At 38.9% G+C, this 22,617-nt stretch overlaps 1 long non-coding RNA gene across 4 annotated transcripts in view; it reads right to left on the bottom strand.

Annotated features, from left to right (window-relative positions):
• LOC131383405 (uncharacterized) overlaps positions 1-20,701 on the bottom strand; it is a 176,856-nt gene extending 156,155 nt beyond the window's left edge. For 2 of the 4 annotated variants that reach the window (XR_009213403.1, XR_009213402.1), the window contains exons 1-3: positions 20,545-20,701; positions 16,850-16,985; positions 9,560-9,628 (exon numbers count right to left, since the gene is read on the bottom strand). This is a non-coding gene — a long non-coding RNA (uncharacterized LOC131383405). The remainder of the gene's footprint in view (positions 1-9,559; positions 9,629-16,849; positions 16,986-20,544) is intronic. The other 2 variants (XR_009213405.1, XR_009213404.1) reach the window with 1 other exon arrangement.
• Between the last annotated feature and the right edge of the window lie 1,916 nt (positions 20,702-22,617).

The raw sequence follows: 22,617 nt of genomic DNA, 5'->3' as shown, positions 1-22,617 counted from the left end.
GGTAAAGCACTCAAGGCCTTTGTTCCTTCCCCTGTACCAGAGTAGCAAGGGAAGTATCACTCAGTGGTAATGGCAGAGGGGCTTTTGGTTGCTTCTGAGAACTCTCCCTCAGAGAAACAGTTAATAGCCACAGCTAATGGCAATGTTCAGCCAAGGGATGGAGTGGTTGCATTGCTGGACTGTGCCAGGGGCCCTGCTTGGTGAAGAACAGGAGGGAAAGGGCTCACAAGGAGGAGGGACTGCGCTCCTCTCTGCATGGTACTGTAGTGTGCTGGAAGCAAGAGCAAATCCCTCAAACTTTTTGTATCTTCTCCAGTCTAAGGGCAGCAAAGGCAGAACAGCGGAAGTGGTGGCAGCAGAAGAGCTGTCGGTTGCCTCTAGGAGCTCCACTATAGGAAAACACAGAGCCACTACAAGGGGAATGCTCAGCTGGGGGTAGGGTGGCTGCTCTTTGATTGTTAACCAGGGACCCTGCCTGGTGAAGAGTGGGAGGTAGGTGCTCACAGGGAAGGAAGACTGGGTTTCCTCTCCACATAGTGGCTGCAGTGTGCTACAGGTGACAGTGTAGCAACCAGGTCCCATGTTCTTTCCCCAGAGGGGACTCACATGGGTGCTTTTCTGTATAGCAGCTGCACTGTGCTGGGCGCCCACATTAGTCCTGATGACTGTACTCCCTCCCAAGCCTGAGGGCAGTAGGAGTGGGGGCTGTGTAGCTGTAAAGTTGGCAGGCCTGCTTGCTACTTCTGGGAGCTCCATTCCAGGAAAATGCAGAGCTGCTACTAGCCAGAAAGCCCCAGTTGGGGGTGGTTGGGGTCCCAGGTCAGTAGGTCCTGCCCAGTGAGAAGTAGCAGGGACAGGGACCTGCATGGAAAAGAGTCTGGCCACTTTCCCATAAGGCAGCTGCACTGTACTGGGATCCACATTAGTACCTAATCACTGTGCTTTCTCACAAGCCTGAGGGCAACAGGGGCAAGGGCTGTGGAGGAACTAAAATGGTGGCCTGCCTGCTACCTCTGGGAGCTCCATTCCAGGGAAGGGCAGAGCTGCTCTCAAGCCTGAGAGTTCAGGTGATGCTGGGGGGGCCATGCTCAGTTCTCAGGCCAGTGGGTCTTGTATAGCTAGGTGCACTGAAGGCAGGCCTGCAGTCAATCTGTTACTCATCCCTGTGGATTTAGTCCCTATCCTGAGGGTGTGAGAGGGAGCCTGACCTCCCCTGTTGTCAGGGAGTTGCAGCCACTGGTGCCCCCATTGCCTGGGGATGAGGATCCAAGGCTCTTGAGACTTTGTGTGTTCCTTAGTAGTGGCTCTGCCCAGACTCTATATAGCTCTCTGTGTCAGTCTGGAGGCCCAGATCAGTGGCAAGTTATGAGTGATCTCCTGAGCCCAGGGTTGCAAAAGTTTGTGGCAGAAGTGTGGGTCCCAGGGACATTCATTGACTGTTTCCCCATGGTGAGGGGCCTCCTCTGGCTCCACACCACTCCTCAGTGGGAGGTTGTCCTCTCTCCCTCTTCTCCATTATCATGTTGTTTCCTTGATGAATCTCAATGTGTCTACCTGGATGTGGTAATTGAAGAGCTAGTGTTTACTCACTATTCCTCCTGCTCTCCGGTCAGAGTGGTACACACTAGGGACTTCTAGTCAGCCATCTTGGCTGGAATCTCAGTTTTCCTAGTTTCTTGGTTTCTGTTTTCCAATTTCTATTATCTAGCTGTTTTCTTTTACCTTTAAGAAAGAAGACTAATTAAAATAAATAAAACTGTAGTCATTGTATAGCCACCCTAATCAGGTTATACACACACATGCAAACAAACTTATCTTTTCCCCAAACTTAGAGACTTCAGTATTCTTCTAATCACCTAGAATCAAAATCATATATCTACTCATCCCATCCTTCAAGCATATTTCTTATTGTCATCAGTCTGTTTTTAGAGCCTCATTATATCTTTTATTGTATATTGACAATTATAATGTATGCTTTTTCAAAAGCTTCTCATTTTATCCAGTCTGGTCTACACACACACAAATTCAGACTATGTTATTCCTTGGTTTAACAAACAAACAAAAAGACAACCTATGGATTAGTTTCATCTTCAAATGACACAAAACCCAATACAATAGTGGCTAAAGCAGTTCAGATTTCTATTCCATAAATTTATATCTGGGATTTAGACCACTTCCAGGTCACTGTTTTGTCATCCCTACAATTTGGCTTTTGTCTGCTTGTCCAAGATGAATAGTCCAGACTCAGGTTTCTGGCCCATATTACACCCTACAAGAATGAGGGAAGGGCAAAAAAAGGGCATGGATACTTTCTTTGAGAACACTTCCTGAAATTTGCACAAACTTCTGCCTTTTTCTCTTCAGGAGTAACATGGTCATATAATGGCACCCAGCTGCAATGTAAGCCAGGAAATGTAGTTTTTATCCTGGGTAGCCAAATTTTGGGATCCAGTTGCTAAACAAAGAAGTGGGGGAATGGGCAAGGAAAGACAGTCATCAGTCTCTGCCACACAAATAAGAAAGCAATTTACCATTGTCAAGAGAGTAAATTTCAGATTATTCAATATAATAATTGAGGCATCTAAAATAACTATCACCCTAGTGCTTCAGCCTCCTTTTCCAGGTTAAAATCTCTGCTACTGCCAAAATATAACTGAACCAGTTCACTCTGATTCAACTCTATGAGTAACAAAATGATGAATTGCTTTTCAGTTACAAAGGACCACCAGGTTGCAAGTCACATAATCTGGGCAGGCCAAGATGAACCAAGTATACTTGATTTGTGACCCTGTAGCCAGCTGGAGCAAAGATAATCAATCACATGTGAAAACTAAGTACTTGTGTAGGAGATCAGTCAGGGTGGTGGGAAAAGTAATAAGAAAAGTTATAGGGAAAGACACAAACCTTCATGGAAGGCCAGGAGGTTTTGCAAAGCTTCAGGAGAGAATAAAAGCTGAAGGCAGCTAAATTATCTTACCCTGAGACTAAGGACAAAGGGTAGTAACAAGGGAAGGTAAAGGAACTTATCTAGATGAATTTGTTTACTTTCGTCTATAGAAACCAACCTTTGATCATTCGCATGCAGGACTGCTCTCTACTCGGGGGGTCGACAATGTTAATTACCCACAAACTGTGTTTACCCCAGGCCTTTGTCATTTAATATGTACTAAATAAATACAAATGGCTCCAGCTTATCGAGGCTGCACTCTCATCTGTGTTGCTAAGCCGTGCAGTACCCTAGCCATGCTCTCAGACAAAATACCTGTGTCTGCATACTTCTTTCAGCCGTCGCTCTGCCAGAGTCTGTGGGACAGACTTGGCAGCTGGTTCCCCGTGTAAGGAATGCTGCAACGGATCATGACAGCACCCTCGAAAATGAAGGTGAAGAGACTGCATAGTCAGTAAGTCATTGGTGCCTGCTCAGGATTTCCAAGTTCGCGGGTCAGGCTAGGGCACAACAGTTATCAGATCAACAGAAACAGTATATAAAAATATTGAAACAGCTGCTTAAAGCTAGTGGAGTCATGGGTTCATAGGCTCAATTAAGGGACCTAATGCAACTGTTGTTTCCCATAATCCATGGTTCATGGAAGAAGGGACATTAGACCTGGAGCTCTGGGAACAAGTGCGGATAAATCTTAAACAACATCATGCACAAGGGCAACAGGTACCAGTAACATCTTTAATGTTCTGGGACTTAGTTAGGGCTGCGTTGGTCCTGCTCTACACAGAAGAGCCTAAGAAGGGAAGGGAGAAGGAAACATCACCTAACTTACCACCTCCTCCTTCTCCCTCAGCCCTGCCATAACTGGGTAAAAACACAAAAGAGAAAATGGAGATTTCCCCTGAGCCTCCTCCTCCAATAAATTGAAAGAAAGACAAGGGATACACTAAAGCTATGGGACCCTGTCTTAGGCAAGCAGTATTAGAAGGGGAGCTCTTAGCCTGCCCAGTGATGCAAGATCAACAAGGCAATCAGGTATGAACCCTGTAATATGAATTACAGGTATGAATCAGTAATATGAACCCATTACTTTCAACACTTATAAAGAGATAAGGAAAAGCATTAGAGAAAATGGAGATGCTAGCCCATTTATGAAAAGATCAATTAAGGCCATGGCAGACAACATCCATATGACCCCATAGGACTGGTCAGTGCTAGCAAAAACAACTTTAAAGGCCAGTCATTACCTCCTCTGGAGGGCAGAATTTGATGAATTATACGAATAACAAACCCTTTTGAATAATGGCCCCTATTGTTATTCCTCCCCTACCCCTGATGTGGCTCTCTCAAAATTCTATTTGAGTAAAACATTGGCCTTTAAAGGGAGAGAAGTTACAACAAGCCCATAAATTAGCTGAGCAATTAAAAGCTGGCCATATAGAGCCATCAAAGAGCCCTTGGAATTTGCCCATTTTCGTCATTCCCAAAAAGTCTGGTAAATGGAAACTTTGCATGACTTACATGCTATCAATGCTAATTTGCAACCTATGGGGCCCATTCAACAGGGGCTCCCTTCCCCTGCAGTGATTCTATGAGATTGGCCTATAGTCATTATTGATTTAAAGGACTGCTTTTACACTATTCCCCTTGCAGAGTAGGATAGAGAAAAATTTGCGTTTACAATACAGCTATCAATAATGAAAGTCCAGCTCACCAATTTCATTGGAAAGTACTTCCTCAAGGAATGCTGAATAGTCCTACCATGTGTCAGTATCACATTCAGGCTTTGCTCCCCAGTAGAAAAGAATTTCCTAATTGCAAAATTATTCATTTTATAGTGATATTTTACTAGCAGCCCTAACGGAGCCAGTATTTTTAAATTTATATGCCTCTGTCCAAAGGAATACACATTTAAGAGGTTTAATCATAGCAAAAAGTAAAAATGTTCTCTCCTTGGAAATATCTTGGATACATACTAACTTCCCAGTCAGTAAGACCTCAAAAGATTAAATACTAGCAACTTAACACACCTTAAATGATTATCAAAAATTACTGGGCAGTATTAATTGGCTCTGCCCCACCTTGGGCATAACTACTGATAAGTTACAAAACCTATTTTCTATCATAAAGGGCAATATAGCCCTAGACTCTCCCAGGTATTTAACTCCTGCAGCAAAAATGGAAATTTAGGAAATGGAGCAAGCTATTTCTCAGACATAACTAGATTGCATAGATGCACAATATTCAGTCCAATTGTTTGTATTTCCTACTAAATATTACCCAACAGGATTAACAGGACAGATGGCCCCAGGGCTGCACTTTCTAGAAAGGGTTTTTTGCTCACATACCAGGACAAAAACACTATCTCCCTATATCCAGCTAGTTAGTAAAGTCATCTATACAGGCCACAGACAATGCAATCTATTGCTAGGTTATGGCCCTGATGTCATAAGAATTCCCTTGAGTAAAAAGCAATTTGAAGCAGTCTTGCTCTTATCTGTAGACCTGCAGATAGCACTCTCTTATTATGCAGGCCATATAGAACATGCCCTTTCTACTGACAAACTACTTCAGTTCTTATTTCATACTACTGTAGTTTTGCCTACAAAAGTAGTTCACTCCCCAACACCTAACACTTTAATGCTTTTCACTGATCACTCTGGTAAAAATGGAAAGGCAACTATCTGGTGGTAACTGCATAACTCCCTCACTCAATCTGGATTTACTAGCACTCAGAGAGCTGAGGTTGGAGCCTTAATATTGGCCCTGAAAATCTTTCCACTCAGCCCATCAATATTGTTAGTGACTGCTTACTCTGTTTATTTATTGCAGAACCTTGAGACAGTTCTCATTAAGTCCACTCTTGATCACACACTGTGTGCACTTTTTCTTCAACTTCAGCAATTGTTGGATCAATGTACACATCCTATTTTTATCACACATATTTGAGCTCACAGCTCACTACCTGGCCCGTTGATTTATGGCAATGATCAAGCAGAGCTGCAGGTTATGACGTCCCTCCCTGACCAAGCCACCCAATCACATCAATTTCTCCAAAATTGCAGAAACTTATCTAAACACTTTCTACTCAGCCAAAAACTATCTAAACAAATTATTTTACAGTGCTGAGATTGCCAGCTCACAGGCACGTCCCCTCCTTCAACAGGTGTTAACCTTAGAGGACTAGAACCTAATAACTTATAGCAAAGAGATGTTACACATGTCCTTGAATTTGGAAAACTAAGATATGTATGTGGATCCATTGGTACCAATTCCCACTTAATTAGCACTCATGTTCTTCCTGGAGAGTCTGCCCAAATGTCTCCTCTTAACTTTTGCATTTATGGGGCGGCCCATAAAAATTAAAACTGATAATGGTCTGGCTTATATCAGCTCACAATTTTAACAATTTTGTGACACGTGGAACATCCAACATTCCACAGGCATCCCTTATAACCCCTAAGGACAGGCCATAGTAGAACATGTCCACTCCACCCTTAAAAATATGCTCAAAAAACAAAAAAGGGGGAATATGAGTAGGGACCCTGCAACACTATTGGTACAAGCCATATTTACCCTTAATTTTTAAAATTTAGATGAAAAATTTCAATCAGCTATAGAGAAGCACTTTTTAAAAATACTCAAGATATACAACCTTCAGTTTTATGGAAATATATAAATAGTAATGTATGGTGTGGTCCAAATGATTTGCTAACATGGGGAATAGGATATGCTTGTATTCACACCCCCTCACATCCTCTTTGGATTCCAGGACAATGCATCAAACCATACCATGGCATGGCTAAGACCCAACCTGGTAACAGAAATAAAGGAAATGACCCTGCAGGACCCATAGCCCTGGATAATGTGGCTTCCTTGGAAGAGGCCCCAGATACTACGCTAAAGAAGACTACTCAAAAGACTGAGTGAACCCTTTTCCAGACACAGAGACCATTCCCTTCAGATGATTTGTTTCTTGCTATGCTTTCTGTTGTATATTGCAACTCTCTTAGGGTATTAACTTTTCTTATTCTCTCACTCTGCCTACAACCTGCACCTCTTACTGTCTATTAGGCCCATCTTCTAGATCTGTCTTTCTTCCACCCTGTTACTTTGGCAGACCTCTCACATCCGTTTCCCAGCCTCTAACAATGCAACTGCTTGGCTAGGAGGGATTGACTTACCCCTAGTAGGGTCCCTCATTAATGGCACACATTGGACTAAGGTGTCAAGTAACACTACATGTCACTCCTTGATTGGAAAAGAATATTATTGATTATACTCATGTTTGTCTCACGTTATTTACTAATTCCAGGGTGCAAAGCTGGAATAGTAGCAGTAACCACTATGGCAGACAAACCTGTTGCTGCACACATCTGTACTCTTCAACCAACAAAACCTGATGCAAAAAAAAACAGGAAAGGGGGAGACGTAGGAGATCAGTCAGGGCGGTGGGAAAAGTTATAAGAAAAGTTATAGGGAAAGATGCAAACCTTCTTGGAAGGCCAGGAGGTTTTGCAAAGCTTCAGGAGAGAATAAAAGCTGAAGGCAGCTAAATTATCTTACCCTGAGACTAAGGGCAAAGGGTAGATAGCAAGGGAATGTAAAGGAATTTATCTAGATGTATTTGTTTACTTTTGTCTATGGAAACCAACCTTTGATCATTCACCTGCAGGACTGCTCTCTACTCAGGGGGTCGACAATGTTAATCACCCACAAACTGTGTTTACTCCAGGCTGTTGTCATTTAATCTATACTAAATAAATACAAATGGTTCCAGCTTGTTGGGGCTGCACTCTCATGGGCGATGCTAAACCATGCAGTCCCCTAGCCACGCTCTCAGGCAAAATACCTGTGTCTGTGTACTTCTTTCTTCAGGCCAGAGTCTGCAGGACAGACTAAGCATACTTTGATGGACAAAATTAAGAATCAAGGCATGCTCTGTTTTTTGCAATATGAACTTAAAAGCCAAGAACATGGCATTGCTTCTTTGCATGACCCAGTCAGATCACACATCGTTGCATTTTCCTGTCTCCCTCAAAGTTATTCTCTGCCTTGGAAACCTGCCACCAAACCTCAGCTTGAGGAGACAGATTTGAATGTTACTTACTCTCTGCCTTGGAAACCTGCCACCAAACCTCAGCTTAAGGAGACAGATTTGAATGTTATTTCCTATCTTCTTGCTGGTCAGTCTTGCAAGAAAACTTCTTTTCTCAAAAGCTGGTGCCACAGCTAAAGAAATAGCCAACAGTGGCTGGGTGCGGTGGCTCATGCCTGTTATCCCCACACTTTGGGACGCTGAGGTGGGCAGATCACAAGGTCAGGAGACTGAGACCATCCTGGCTAACACAGTGAAACCCCATCTCTACTAAAAAGACAAAAAATTAGCCAGGCGTGGTGGCAGGTGCCTGTAGTCCCAGCTACTCGGGAAGCTGAGGCAGCAGAATGGCGTGAACCGGGGAGGCAGAGCTTGCAGTGAGCCGAGATTGCACCACTGCACTCCAGCCTGAGTGACAGAGCGAGACTCCATCTCAAAAAAAAAAAAAAAGAAATAGCCAAATAGCCAACAGTGTGAAAACACAACCTGCATATCTGGAGAAAATATTTGCAAACTATATATCCAACAAAGGCCTAATACCCTTAATCTATGAGGAACTGAAACAATTCAACAATCAAAAAACAGCCCAAATAAAAAGTGGACAAATATATGAACAGGCATTTTTAAAAAGAAGACTTAAAAACGGCAAAAAAACATGAAACCACAATGAGATAGCATCTTATACCAGTCAGAATGGCTATTATTAAAAAGTCAAAAACCAACAGGGTGAGGATGTGGAATAAAGGGAACCCTTATACATTGTTGGTGGGAACATAAATTAGTACAACCTCTATTGATAAATAGTATGAAGATTTCTTAGAGAACCAGAAATAGAACTACCCTTCAATCTAGGAATATTAATACTCATATCTACCCAAAGGAAAAGAAATCATCATATCAAAAAGATACCTGCACTTGTATGTTTATCACAGCACCACTCACAATAGCAAAGTCACGTAATCAACCTAAGTGTCCATCAATAGATATTTAGATAAAGAAAATGCTTTCTCTCTCTCTATATATATACACATATATATGTGTGTGTATATATGCATATACTCTCTCTATATAGAGATACATATAGAGAGAGATATATAGATATATCTCTATATATGTATATATATGTGTGTATATATCTCTCTCTATATATATAGATATATATATGGCAGCAACAGGGATGAAACTGGAGGTCATTGTCTTAATTGAAATCATTCAGAAGCAGAAAGTCAAATACTGCATGTTCTCACAAGTCCATGTACATATGGGCATACAGAATGTAATAATAAACACTGAAGATTCAGAAAGGTGAAAGGGTGGGAGGAGAATGAGGGGTGAGATATTAATCACCTAATGTGTACAGTGTACAGTATTCAAATGATGGTTACACTAAATTTCCAGACTTCACCATTACACATTATATCAATGTAACAAAATTACACTTCTACCCCCAAATCAATAAAAAACCCCACTAGAAATAGATAATTATAGCAAAGAAGAACAAATAGAAATTGAGTTACCTTAATTCTGTTATTGTATGTGATCAGCTGGAGTTTTTATCTACTTAGAATGATAAAACATAATGCAAGCTGCAAAAAGAAAAAAAACAGCTGGTACCATAGTATTGGCCTTTTATGCATGTCAGGCAGCAAGCCTATTGCTTGGTAAAAAGAACCTTCTTCAAATGTGCCATTACTGTTGTAGTTTCTTCTTTGTAGCCTTCCATTCTCATTATTTATTATTTTTCAGTAACTATACCATTCATATTTTGAGGCTGAGCTTGGATTTTAACCATTACCTCATTTATCTTCCTATTATTTCCAAGTAGAAAGAATGTTTTTTGACTCTGTGTTCTTATAACTTTTTGTGTTCTCCTATTGTGCTGTCATTGGCAGGAAATTTTACACTCTCTTATTCTGTCTACTCAACTATAAACATTAAGACTTGCTTAGTCAATGTTTTCATGCCCCAGTAGTCTTTTCTGAAAGCATTATTTACGTTAAACAATTAATTAAATATGTAAACTTTCTGCTAAAAAAGTCCTTTGTCAAGGTTTGGCTACTATGAATAGATGTTGAATACTCTGGAACAAATAAATGCTTAAATTTACTTATCATTCCTTCAGTTAACCAACTTAGTATCTCTTTCTCCTTTGCACTTCTCTTTGACAGCATACCAAAAAAGCCCATAGAATGTCTTCATCACAGTTTTATTTTTGCTCTCTCTTAACAGCTCTGAAGAAATCCACATAGCCTATAACACCCTTTCATGCTTAACCAAAAAAGGTCATACTTTTCTACAAATTTCAACTCTGAACTCAACTTCTGACTTCAAGGTATGCACAGCTGAATAAATGTAATGGTGACAGTTTTCGCTGGATTAGGAAATGTCATATATTTGTTTAGGCTTCCATAACAAAATATCACAGACTGGGTGGCTTAACCAACAAAGGTTTTCTTTTCTCACAGTTCTGGAAGCTGGAGAATCCGAGATCAAGGTGCTGGCATATTCAGTATCTGGGCAGGGCCCTCTTCCTAGGTTTAGACAGCAGACTTCTTTCTGTATCCTCACATAGTGAAGAAAGATAGCTTTCATGTACCTGTCTGTATTATAAGGGCATTAATTTCATCACGATAGTCCCACTCTCATGATTGAAATCAACTTTACTTGTCAAAGGCCTCAACTCCAAATGCCATGACATTGGAGATTAGGTTTTCAACATATAAATTTGGTGTGGAAACAAACATTTAGTCGATAGCAGGAACATGTAAGTTAGAACTGAAGGCTGTCTCATTTCACATTTCAAATTGAGAGTTGATAGTCATTTGCTTAAGGCATGAAGGTGCGAAGTTTAGGGGCACAAGGATAAATAGATTAGAGGAGATAAAGTAGGGGATGGATTTTTATTGTTCTCAGATAAATATTGTTATTTACAACTTACAGTATGTCTTAATTTTCTGATTCATGATATGTGATAATATGTGTCCAAAGAAAATTGGTTTTAGACAGAGACCTAAATTTTTATAAAGACTTCTACTTTTATTAATCATTTAAAATTTTATAAAATGTTTTATAGATATGTGAATTGTCAATTTAAGTTTATAGTTTTTCTAGATTAGGTTTTTAAAACTTGTTTTCATTATTGTACCCTAAGGAGATTTAATTCTTTTTTTTTAATCATCCTCACCTTTAAGAATTTTTTTTTTTTTTTTTTGAGACAGAGTCTCGCTCTGTTGCCCAGGCTGGAGTGCAGTGGCGCGATCTCGGCTCACTGCAAGCTCTGGCTCCTGGGTTCACGCCATTCTCCTGCCTCAGCCTCCAAAGTAGCTGGGACTACAGGTGCCCGCCACCACGCCTGGCTAATTTTTTGTCTTTTTAGTAGAGACGGGGTTTCACCATGTTAGCCAGGATGGTCTGGATCTCCTGACCTCCTGATCCGCCTGCCTCAGCCTCCCAAAGCGCTGGGATTACATGAGCCACCACGCCCAGCCCACCTTTATGAATTTTAATGCACCAGTAATACTGTATAACCATGTATGCACTAAAGCCATTTGGAGGGCCACAAACCATTATAATATTGATATAGGTGTTAAGCAATTACTTAGGCAGATAAGGAGGGTACTGGAGTCCTCAGTAAAGGTTTTCTTTTTAACAAAAAGCAGGACCAAAATAATTTTCTGACAAAGAGAAGCCTGTAAAATTGAGCTTCAGGTATAGATGCTGGCAGTTGTGACAATCATGTTCAAAATGGCAGCTTCATCTTCCCTTCTCTCTTTGCCAGCCACTTGTACAGCAGTAAGCAGACAAGGTGGCACCAGTTAAATGGAAAGCTTATTTGCATAATGAGATTAGGGTGGGGTGGCCAGCCTTCCCGGTACCCTATGTGAATTTCATACCTGATGGAACCAATCTCTGGGCCCTACATACATCAGACACCACCTCCACAAGCCTGCCTATAAAATCTGGTTCATCCAGCACCAGCTGGTCTTTCCTTTTGGAAGCCCATCTCTCTCACTAGAGAGAGAGCTGTTCTGCTTTCTCTTTCACTTGCCTATTAAACCTCGCTCCTAAACTCCTCGTGTGTGTCCATGTCGTAAATTTTCTTAGCACAAGATGACGAACCTCAGGTATTTACACCAGACAACTAAGCCATGTCAATATCTGGAATTTTTTTTTTCTCCTGCAATAACCACTTTCCCCTTTTCAGGGGCAATATTGCCCCAGTTACAAATTGATGTTCTCAAGGGAAAAAATTAAATAAAATGGCTCATATGTGTAACATTTTTTAAATCTAAACATCTTGACCTAACACGTAAGCCTTTCAAGCTCTTTCTTCAGTTTCTTGTCCAACTTTACTGAAGTGTTTCAAAAACTTTTCCATAGGCAATGTATTAGGTGACATTGGGTTTGTGATTTTTTTTTTATTTTATTATTATTATACTTTAAGTTTTAGGGTATATGTGCACAATGTGCAGGTTTGTTACATATGTATACATGTGCCATGTTGGTGTGCTGCACCCATTAACTCATCATTTAGCATTAGGTATATCTCCTAATGCTATCCTTCCCTCCTCACCCCACCCCAAAACAGTCCCCGGAGTGTGATGTTCCCCTTCCTGTGTCCATGTGTTCTCATTGTTCAATTCCCACCTATGAGTGAGAACATGCGGTGTTTGGTTTTTTGTCCTTGCGATAGTTTACTGAGAATGTTGGTTTCCAGTTTCATCCATGTACCTACAAAGGACATGAACTCATCATTTTTTATGGCTGCATAGTATTCCATGGTGTATATGTGCCACATTTTCTTAATCCAGTCTAGCGTTGTTGGACATTTGGGTTGGTTCCAAGTCTTTGCTATTGTGAATAGTGCCACAGTAAACATACGTGTGCATGTATCTTTATAGCAGCATGATTTATAATCCTTTGGGTATATACCCAGTAATGGGATGGCTGGGTCAAATGGTATTTCTAGTTCTAGATCCTCAAGGAATCGCCACACTGACTTCCACAATGGTTGAACTAGTTTACAGTCCCACCAACAGTATAAAAGTGTTCCTATTTCTCCACATCCTCTCCAGCACCTGTTGTTTCTTGACTTTTTAATGATGGCCATTCTAACTGGTGTGAGATGGTATCTCATTGTGGTTTTGATTTGCATTTCTCTGATGGCCAGTGATGATGAGCATTTTTGCACGTGTTTTTTGGCTGCATAAATATCTTCTTATGAGAAGTGTCTGTTCATATCCTTCACCCACTTTTGGATGGGGTTGTTTTTTCTTGTAAATTTGTTTGAGTTCATTGTAGATTCTGGATATTAGCCCTTTGTCAGATGAGTAGTTTGTGAAAATTTTCTCCCATTTTGTAGGTTGCCTGTTCACTCTGATGGTAGTTTCTTTTGCTGTGCAGAAGCTCTGTAGTTTAATTAGATCCCATTTGTCAATTTTGGCTTTTGTTGCCATTGCTTTTGGTGTTTTAGACATGAAGTCCTTGCCCATGCCTATGTCCTGAATGGTATTGCCTAGGTTTTCTTCTAGGGTTTTTATGGTTTTAGGTCTAACATGTAGGGAACCAAGTTGGTATAAATTTGAAGGCATTCTCTGGGTGCCCTGTTACATGCAACTCTTATCTTTGCTGAATCTACTTCAGTCAGAGTGGCCTTCCCACTCCTTTCTGGTCTCTACTGGACATTTTCTTTTTACTCTAGAGAAGTATCTCTCCTCTTTCGTTTTTCAGGTCATTATCTTGGAGTAGAAAATGGGTTAGTTATCCTGTGGAATGTCTCACATTCTGGATTTGTAAGTATGCTATTTTGTGGTTTATTTACCTTCTCTGTCTTCCATATTTCATAAAATGAAAAGCCTTATTGTAGAGGTTTGGTGTTGATTCATATTTGACTTTTTCTTTTTTTTTAAAGAAAGAACACCCTAAAGTATTATTATGTGATTCATGTTGGCTTGTTGCAGAAAGCACACAATATCTGATTATACTACACTTCCAAGGATGATTAATCAGAAGGTTCTTGTAGCGAGAAACTGATACCCTTTGTATTAGAGTTTCTCAGAGAACTACACACACACACACACACACACACACACATTATATATGAAGAGAGAAAAAATATATAAAGATAGAAAGAAAAGGAGAAACAAAAAAGTAAAGAATTGGTTCACGTGTTTATGAAGGCTGACAAGGCCCAAGATCTATAGTCAGCAAGCTGAGGTCCCAAAGGAGGCAAATGGTGTGCATGCAGTCTGAATCTGAAGACCTGAGAACCAGGAGAGCTGATGGGGTAAATGCTGGCAGGCTCACAACCCAGGAGGACTCAGTGATTCAGTTCAAGTGCAAAGGAAGAAAAAAAAGCATGTTCTAGCTGGAGGGCACTCAGGAAAGAGGCGTTCCTCTTTTTCGAAAGAAGGTCAGCCTTTTTATTCTATTCAGGCTTTCAACTGATTAGGTCCACTCATATTAGGGAGGACAATTTTCTTTATTCAGTAAAATGTTAATCACATCTAAAAACACCCTTAGAGTGCACCCAGAAAAAGGCCTAGCCAAGTTGACACATAAAATTAGCAGTGGCATTTTTATTGTAAAATTATCTATAAACCTTGCATTTGTTGATTGTAACTATTGATGCTCATTGGCTGAATTAATCATTCATTAAAAGTTGCAAAATTGTGACTTGCTAGTTTCAGCACCCCTTTTCTAAAAAAGGGATCTTTTCTTCATCAATTAGAGCTATTAGGTTACTCTGAATCACAATTCAGAAAAATCACTCGAATATTTAATTGTTTTCCTTTATTTGCCATGTCTTAACACAGGTGTTAGTTCCCAAGTTATGTTCAATGATATCAATGAATTGTATTTGTCTTTTTTGCTTTCTCTATCTACTTTTAAGAATAATTATAAACTTCTGGCTTTTATTAGTGAATGCGTTTCGACCAATTACATTCATCACTGCCTTTGATGTTCAAATTGTCCCTCTTTGGCTAAAGGGAGCCCCTTTAAATTGAATTCTGTGGGGTTTTGTTGTTGTTGTTAATTTGTTTGTTTTTGCATAATCAGCTGGTATTTGGAAATTTTTCATGCTTTTTAGAGGAAAAATATTTACAGGTCTTATATATTTTCTCCCTCAGTCCTGAAATCAACCACTTGTCAAGGAGTTCTGGTTCCTTAATATTTAGGGTCAATAGTCTGGATGTTGATTGTATTTGTTACTACGAGGTAGTCATTACTTTTAAGACCTTGTAGCAGCAGACACAATTAAAGATACACATCTATTTTAAAAGAAACAGATAGGTTCATATTAATATTTGCAATTCGAATCCAATATAATAATATTCTAAGTATATAGAAGAGCCAACACATGTAATTTGTCATTCTTGCCTGGAAAGAGAAATCCATAATAATAGCATAGTTTTGGTTTTCTTTCCAGTTCCTTATTTCAGTCTTCTTTGCATGTTTTTTGTTCTTTACTCAGGCTATAAATATTATAGCATTTTAAATATCATTATGGTCCAATGAATTCACATTTCTATTTCCAGCACAGACATCTCTTTTGAAATAAATACTTATGAGCTGAATCATTCATTCCTCTATTCATTTATTCACTATTTATTAAAATCCAACTTTGTGCCAGGCATTGTTCTAGATCCTTGGAATACATCAGGGATCAAAACTAAATGTAGCATTCTCTTGTTTTATTTTTTTAACCATCTTTTCTATATATTTTAATTTTCTTGGTTTCTCTGACATCTGGATAATTTTCTGACATACTGTTTCCATTATTACTATGAAATAATTTTTGAAACACCTAATCAGGATTTTTTTCATGACTGTGTTGTATGTTGACTCTCAGTAATAGGTGTTTATTTTCTCAAGTGTTTCATAATTTGGACTTTTTACTCATCTTTAGTACTGCCTGCATAGAAGGATGTTGTTCCAGATCAGTGTTACATAATCTATGGAACTTATGCACCCTAAATGAGTCACAGAGCCGCCACTAGTGTTTTCTGGCAAGGAAACTGCCAAATTTCAAATTCTAAGTGATGAGTTTCCTCTAAAATACAGGACTGAGTTTTCAAATTCTCCAAAAAAAGCTTTAAAAATAATACAGATCTTAGAGAGAAAGATAAGTTCTGTGGTTATGTCCTTATTATATGGGGAAGATTATTTATCTCATTCATTCTTTATTCTTTCCCGAAGGCACAAATGTTTGTGTGCCCAGGCCATTACTCCCACAACCTCTTGGTCATTCAAATAAAAATTTCAGAGTACTTCAACAGAGCCTCTCTCCCCATCATTTTGCAGCTTCAGTGTCAATTAAATGTTTAATGCTGTCTTTTTCTTGTGTTTTTATTCTGATTATTAAACATTTAAGCCATAAAGGAAGCATAGGAAATAAGAAAATAAACCCCCAAATACCACATATGCAAATTAAGCATAAAATATCAGGGAAGTGAGAGTTTTCTGTGAAACTCCACTCAATTCTATTAACCTTTTACTGTTCAGACATAACCTTGATTACAAAATTATCACTTATAAATTCCATGGAGATTGTATAATTTCACAAAACATTTATATGCCCCGAAATATATTATCTTTCTATAATAGTAACATATAATGTATATCATTCTGAAACTGTAATTTATAAAAAATATGAGATTAAATCAATATATGGTCAACCGGCCACAGTCACACCTGTAATCCCAGCACTTTGGGAGGCCGAGTCAGGCAGATCATGAGGTCAGGAGTTCGAGACCAGCCTGACCAACATGGTGAAACCCTATCTCTACTAAAAATACAAAAGTTACCTGGGCGTGGTGGCATGCATCTGTAATCCCAGCTACTTAGGATGCTGAGGCAGAATAGCTTGAACCTGGGAGGTGGATGTTGCAGTAAGCCGAGATTACACCATTGCACTCCAGACTGGATGACAGAGTGAGACTCCTAAAAAAAAAAAAAAAAAAAAGTCAGTATATAGCCATTTATTTTTATTTGCCATATTACATTTCATTGTATAAGTACACTAGAATTTATCAATCAATTTTCTTGTATATAGACATTTAGGATGTTACCACAGTTTGATATTTAATGCTGTGATCCAGGGTACAATCTTATATAAGTCTCTTTGTATACGGGGTTTCTCTGGTATTTATAACTAGTAATTACTGAGTCCTAGAGTACATACATTTTAAACTTTACTAGCTGTATTAGTCCATTCTCACACTGCTATAAAGATACTACCCCAAACTGGGTAATTTTTGCAAAGGAAAGACATTTAGTTGACTCACAGCTCTGCATGGCTGGGGAGGCCTCAGGAAACTTACAATTATGGTAAAAGGCAGAGAAGCATGCACCTTCTTCACCAGGTGGCAGGAGAGAGAGAGTGAGCAGGAGAAATTGCTACTTTTAAACCATCAGATCTCATGAGAACTCCCTCACTATCAGGAGAACAGTAAGGGGGAACCACCTTCATAATCCAATTGCCTCCCACCAGGTCTCTCCCTCAACATGTGGAGACTACAATTTGAGATGGGATTTGAGTGGGGACAAAGAGCCAAACCTTATAACTAGCTATTTCTACATTACTCACCAAGGTTGTTTTTAAAACCAGCTTACACCTACAAACCAACAATGCATACAATTTTCTATCCATTTACATATTTATCAACATGGTATTGTCAGACTTAAAATTTTACCAATCTGATTAATTTAAAATACTACTTTTTGTGGTTTCAATTTGTATTTTCCTAATTGCTGTAAGGCTGATCATTTTGCAATGCTTGTTTGTTTATGTGGTTGTCTATTTTGAATATCATCTCCTTTTCATTGCTAATTCATCTCCTTTTCATTGCTAATTCATGTGCTTTACTCACTTTTTCCATTAGAATGTTTATATTATTTAGATTACCAATATCTTCATAAATTCTTCATAAATTGATAAACTAATTTTTATGCATTTTAAATATTTGTCCCTGATTTTTTTAACTCAATTTTTGTCTGATTTTATTACTAAGAGGTTTTTAATTTCAAAGCAGTCAGATTTATCATATTTTTTATGGTTTGTACTTATATCATGTTTAAGAATTCCTTCTTTTTTTTTTTTTTAAGACGGAGTCTTGCTCTGTTGCCCAGGCTGGAGTGCAGTGGCGTGATCTCGGCTCACTGCAAGCTCCGCCTCCCAGGTTCACGCCATTCTCCTGCCTCAGCCTCTCTGAGTAGCTGGGACTACAGGCGCCAGCCACCACGCCTGGCTAATTTTTTGTATTTTTAATAGAGACAGGGTTTCACCGTGGTCTCAATCTCCTGACCTCGTGATCCGCCCGCCTCGGCCTCCCAAAGTGCTGGGATTACAAGTGTAAGAATTCCTTCTTATCCTGAGGGCATCAAGATATTCTCCCGTTCTTTGCACAAAAGTTTTAAAGATTAACATCACACTTAGGTCCTCTAATTCATATGGAATTTATTTTTGCCCATGGGTTGAAACAAGATTCCAAATTTATTTAGTTCACATAAATAACTATTATTGACTAGCTCATTATTTTCTCACTGATCTCTAATACTAAGTCTTTTATTTACCAAGTTTCCATGTGGACAAACAGATCAAAGAATCAAATCAGACTCACACAGACACAGAAATATAGTTGACCCTGCATCGAGCTTCACAAATAATTTTAAGGGCATCAACAATTGCGAAGCCCAGGTAGCATAAGCTACTGATACACAGGAGGTACTCTGGCCCTGATCATTATATGAGATCTCTCAGAACAGTTGCAGTCACATCACTGACAAACATGACAGCTGTATTAGGTATGAAACACCATCAGTTAATACTTTAATAGTTGCAGTTCCTAGGGCTCTATGGCCTCCAGAGTCGCAGATTCCAAATTGGCTGTTCATAAGGCAACATAAAACAGAAAGTAGCATTTCCTTTTCCATGTGCTAATATTAATAATGTTGCATTAGAATGTTTCTGAGAAAATTGGATCAGATCATCTTCCTTCTTTCTTTTATGGAACCATCCCCCTCATTAGTTTAACAATGCATCTCAGTCCAGCTGTTAACCATTTCTTCCTACCATGAATAAGGAGGTGTGCTTCTGGGGTACCTATTACATTCTACCAATCAATTTGTCAATGTCTACACCAAAATCACACTGAATTAATAGAGACACAAGAAAGTGTAGCACAGTAGTTAGGAGTGAGAGCTAAACTGACTATATTTATTCCTGGTTCTGCTATTTAATGCATAACCTTGGGCATCACTTTTGCACTGATTTTTTTCATATCTTTGGGTTACTTTCAATACAAATCCGTTAATGTATACAGTTTCTTAAAACAGCACATTGGATTTACTAAGCCCTCAATAATATAAGCTATTGCTACTGAGGACTAAGCTCTGATTTTTTATCTCACCCTAATTCCTATGTAAGGGGTCTAGGGAATCATGCCCTACAAACCATATATTCTCATAAGAGGGGTTTTATTTGACCTTGTATATGGTGACTGACTCTCCAATTTGATTCTGGCATAACAAGGTAGAAAATCGAAATGTTTTGCACCAAAATATATTTCCTTGCCATACCTTGAAATTGCCCTGCAGAGGCCGGGCGCGGTGGCTAACGCTTGTAATCTCAGCACTTTGGGAGGCCGAGGCGGGCGGATCACGAGGTCAGGAGATGGAGACCACGGTGAAACCCCGTCTGTACTAAAAAAATACAAAAAAATTAGCCGGGCGTAGTGGCGGGCGCCTGTAGTCCCAGCTACTCGGAGAGGCTGAGGCAGGAGAATGGCGCGAACCTGGGAGGCGGAGCTTGTAGTGAGCCGAGATCGCGCCACTGCACTCCAGCCTGGGCGACAGAGTGAGACTCCGTATCAAAAAAAAAAAAAGAAATTGTGAGACTGTTTTGGGAAAAATTCACATTCTATAGAGAATCCTCTTTCCCCTTTGTTTTCCTTCCTTCCCAGATCCAGGAGATAATCAACTAAAAGCCAGGCACCCTTTTAGGACCGATAAGAAGTATTTTACAACCTGCTCTCTCTCTGAAGTCTGCTATCCAAGAGATTCCTCCACACAATAAAACTTGGTCTCCACAATCCTTTACCTTAACCTGAACGTTCCTTTCCATTGATCCCAGGTCTTCAGATAAACTCAGCAAATTGTCAACCAGAAAATCTTTAAATTTACCTATAGCCTGGAAGTCCCGCTTTGAGTTGTCCTGACTTTCTGAACCAAACCAATATATTTCTTTAATGTATTTGATTGGTGTCTGATGCCTCCCTAAAATATATAAAACCAAGCTGTACCCTAACTACCTTGAGCACATGTTCTCAGGACCTCCTGAGGGCTGTGTCACCAGCCATGATCACTCCTATTTTGCTTAGAATAAATCTCTTCAAATGTTTTACAGAATTTGACTCTTTTCCTCAACATTTCTGTCAGAGGCGTGTAAACCAGAGCAACTGCATCTCGAACAGGAACTGGGTAAAATGAGGCTGAAACCTACTGGGCTGCATTCCAGACAGTTGTTAAGGCATTCCAAGTCACAGGATGAGATAGGAGGTCAGCACAAAATACAGGTTATAAAGACCTTGCTGATAAAACTGGTTGCAGTAACGAAGCCAGACAAAAACCACCGAAAACAAAATGGCGATGAGAATGACCTCTTGTCGTCCTCACTGCTGCACTCCCCCCACCCCACCCCCCGCCCCATGACAGTTTACAAATGCCATGGCAACGTCAGGAAGTTACCGTATATGGCATAAAAAGGGGACTCACGAATAATCCACCCCTTAAAATGGGCAACCAGCAGCCCTCAGGGCTGCTCTATGGAGTAGCCATTCCTTTATTCCTTTACTTTATTAATAAACTTGCTTTCACTTTACACTGTGAACTTCCCCTGAATTTTTTCTTGTACGAGATCCAAGAACCCTGTCTTGGGGTCTGGATCCAGACCCCTCTCCTGTAACACTACAATTATGTAGTTTCATAAAAAGACTTCATATCTGGTAACATGATTATCTTACACCCTCCCTTTTTATGTCCTTTCTTATTATTCTTCAAAATTATATTGGCCATGTTTAGCCTATAGATCTTCTGTATATATTATAGAATCAACTTTTCAGGAATTTCAGCTCAATTGTAATGAATTGATATCTTCTATGATACATCTTTATTTCATCATAGAATCTCAATTCATTAAGGTCTTTCATGACTTTTGATAATTTTTGTAAATAGTATTCTTCATAAAGGACATGTATATTCTTTGGATTATTTTTCTAAGTACCATGTATTATTGGCTGCTATGACTAAATATTCATTTTATTTAGAAAAATATATTTTAAGATTTATTTTTGGTGCAAAGTAATTAAATGTATTTTTGCATATTGTTATATTCACCAATTTTGTTGAATTCTCATTAGTTTCCTAATTTTCTGTTTTCTTTGATATTTTAAATAAAAACAACCATTATTTATGAACTACTATAGTTTTCTTTCATTCTTTCCAATTATTTTACATTTTATATATTTTCTTTGTTTTCCTGAGTTTTCTGGGACTTACAGTACATGATTTAACAGATTTTTCTTCTTTTACTGTTACGTATATAGTATGAATTTGTTGTTGGTTAATTTCTTCTGCCAGGTTAAGAAGACTCTTTTTACTCATAATTTTAATGAGTTATAAATATATTTTAAATTATTTCAAATATATTTTCTTTATATTCTGGATATGATTATATATATTTAAATTGTTAATGTAATAAATTTTGCTAATAGATTTTTGAATTATATGCTATGTTGTATTTATGGATAAACCAAAATTAGTTGTGCCATATTATTTCATATAAAATACATACTGGATTCTATTTGCTAATACTTACATAGGATTTTTGTATCTATGTTTATAAATTCATGCTTTAAATTTATTTTTTATGTAGTGTCATTCACTGATTTTGTATCAAGAGTACACTAGTTTTCTAAAACAAATTGAGGAGCAATTCACATGCCTGTTATAAGAAAAAAGTTATGGCTGGGTGTGGTGGCTTACACCTGTAATCTCAGTAATTTGGGAGGCCGAGGTGGGTGGATCACCTGAGGTCATGAGTTCGAGACCAGCCTGGCCAAAATGGTGAAACTCCGTCTCTACTAAAAATACAAAAATTAGCCAGGCATGGTGGCATACCCCTGTAATCCCAGCTACTCTGGAGGCTGAGACAGGAGAATCACTTGAACCCGGGAGATGGAGGTTGCAATGAGCTGAGATTATGCCATTGTACTCCAGCCTGGGCAACAAGAGCGAAACTTCATCTCAAAAAAAAATTATTTAAATTTAGTATTGTCAACATCTTGAAAGTTTGGGAGAGTGTGTAATCATTGTGCCTGTTAAGTTTATATGTAACAATAGTAAATTATTGACTCAACATTTACCAATTGTGTTATTTTTAGTAAGTTACAGTTTTCTCGTTTGTATATTTTTTGTAAGTTTAACAATTTACTCATAGGAAGTGCTTCATAGCATTCTTTTTAAAAAATATATGTCTCTAATTATGAGCCATTTTCACTATTAATGCTATTTATTT

Source organism: Hylobates moloch, unplaced genomic scaffold (assembly GCF_009828535.3).
Source record: "Hylobates moloch isolate HMO894 unplaced genomic scaffold, HMol_V3 SCAFFOLD_4, whole genome shotgun sequence".
Taxonomy (NCBI): Eukaryota; Metazoa; Chordata; class Mammalia; order Primates; family Hylobatidae; genus Hylobates; species Hylobates moloch.
This window is presented reverse-complemented; position numbering and strand designations above follow the sequence as displayed.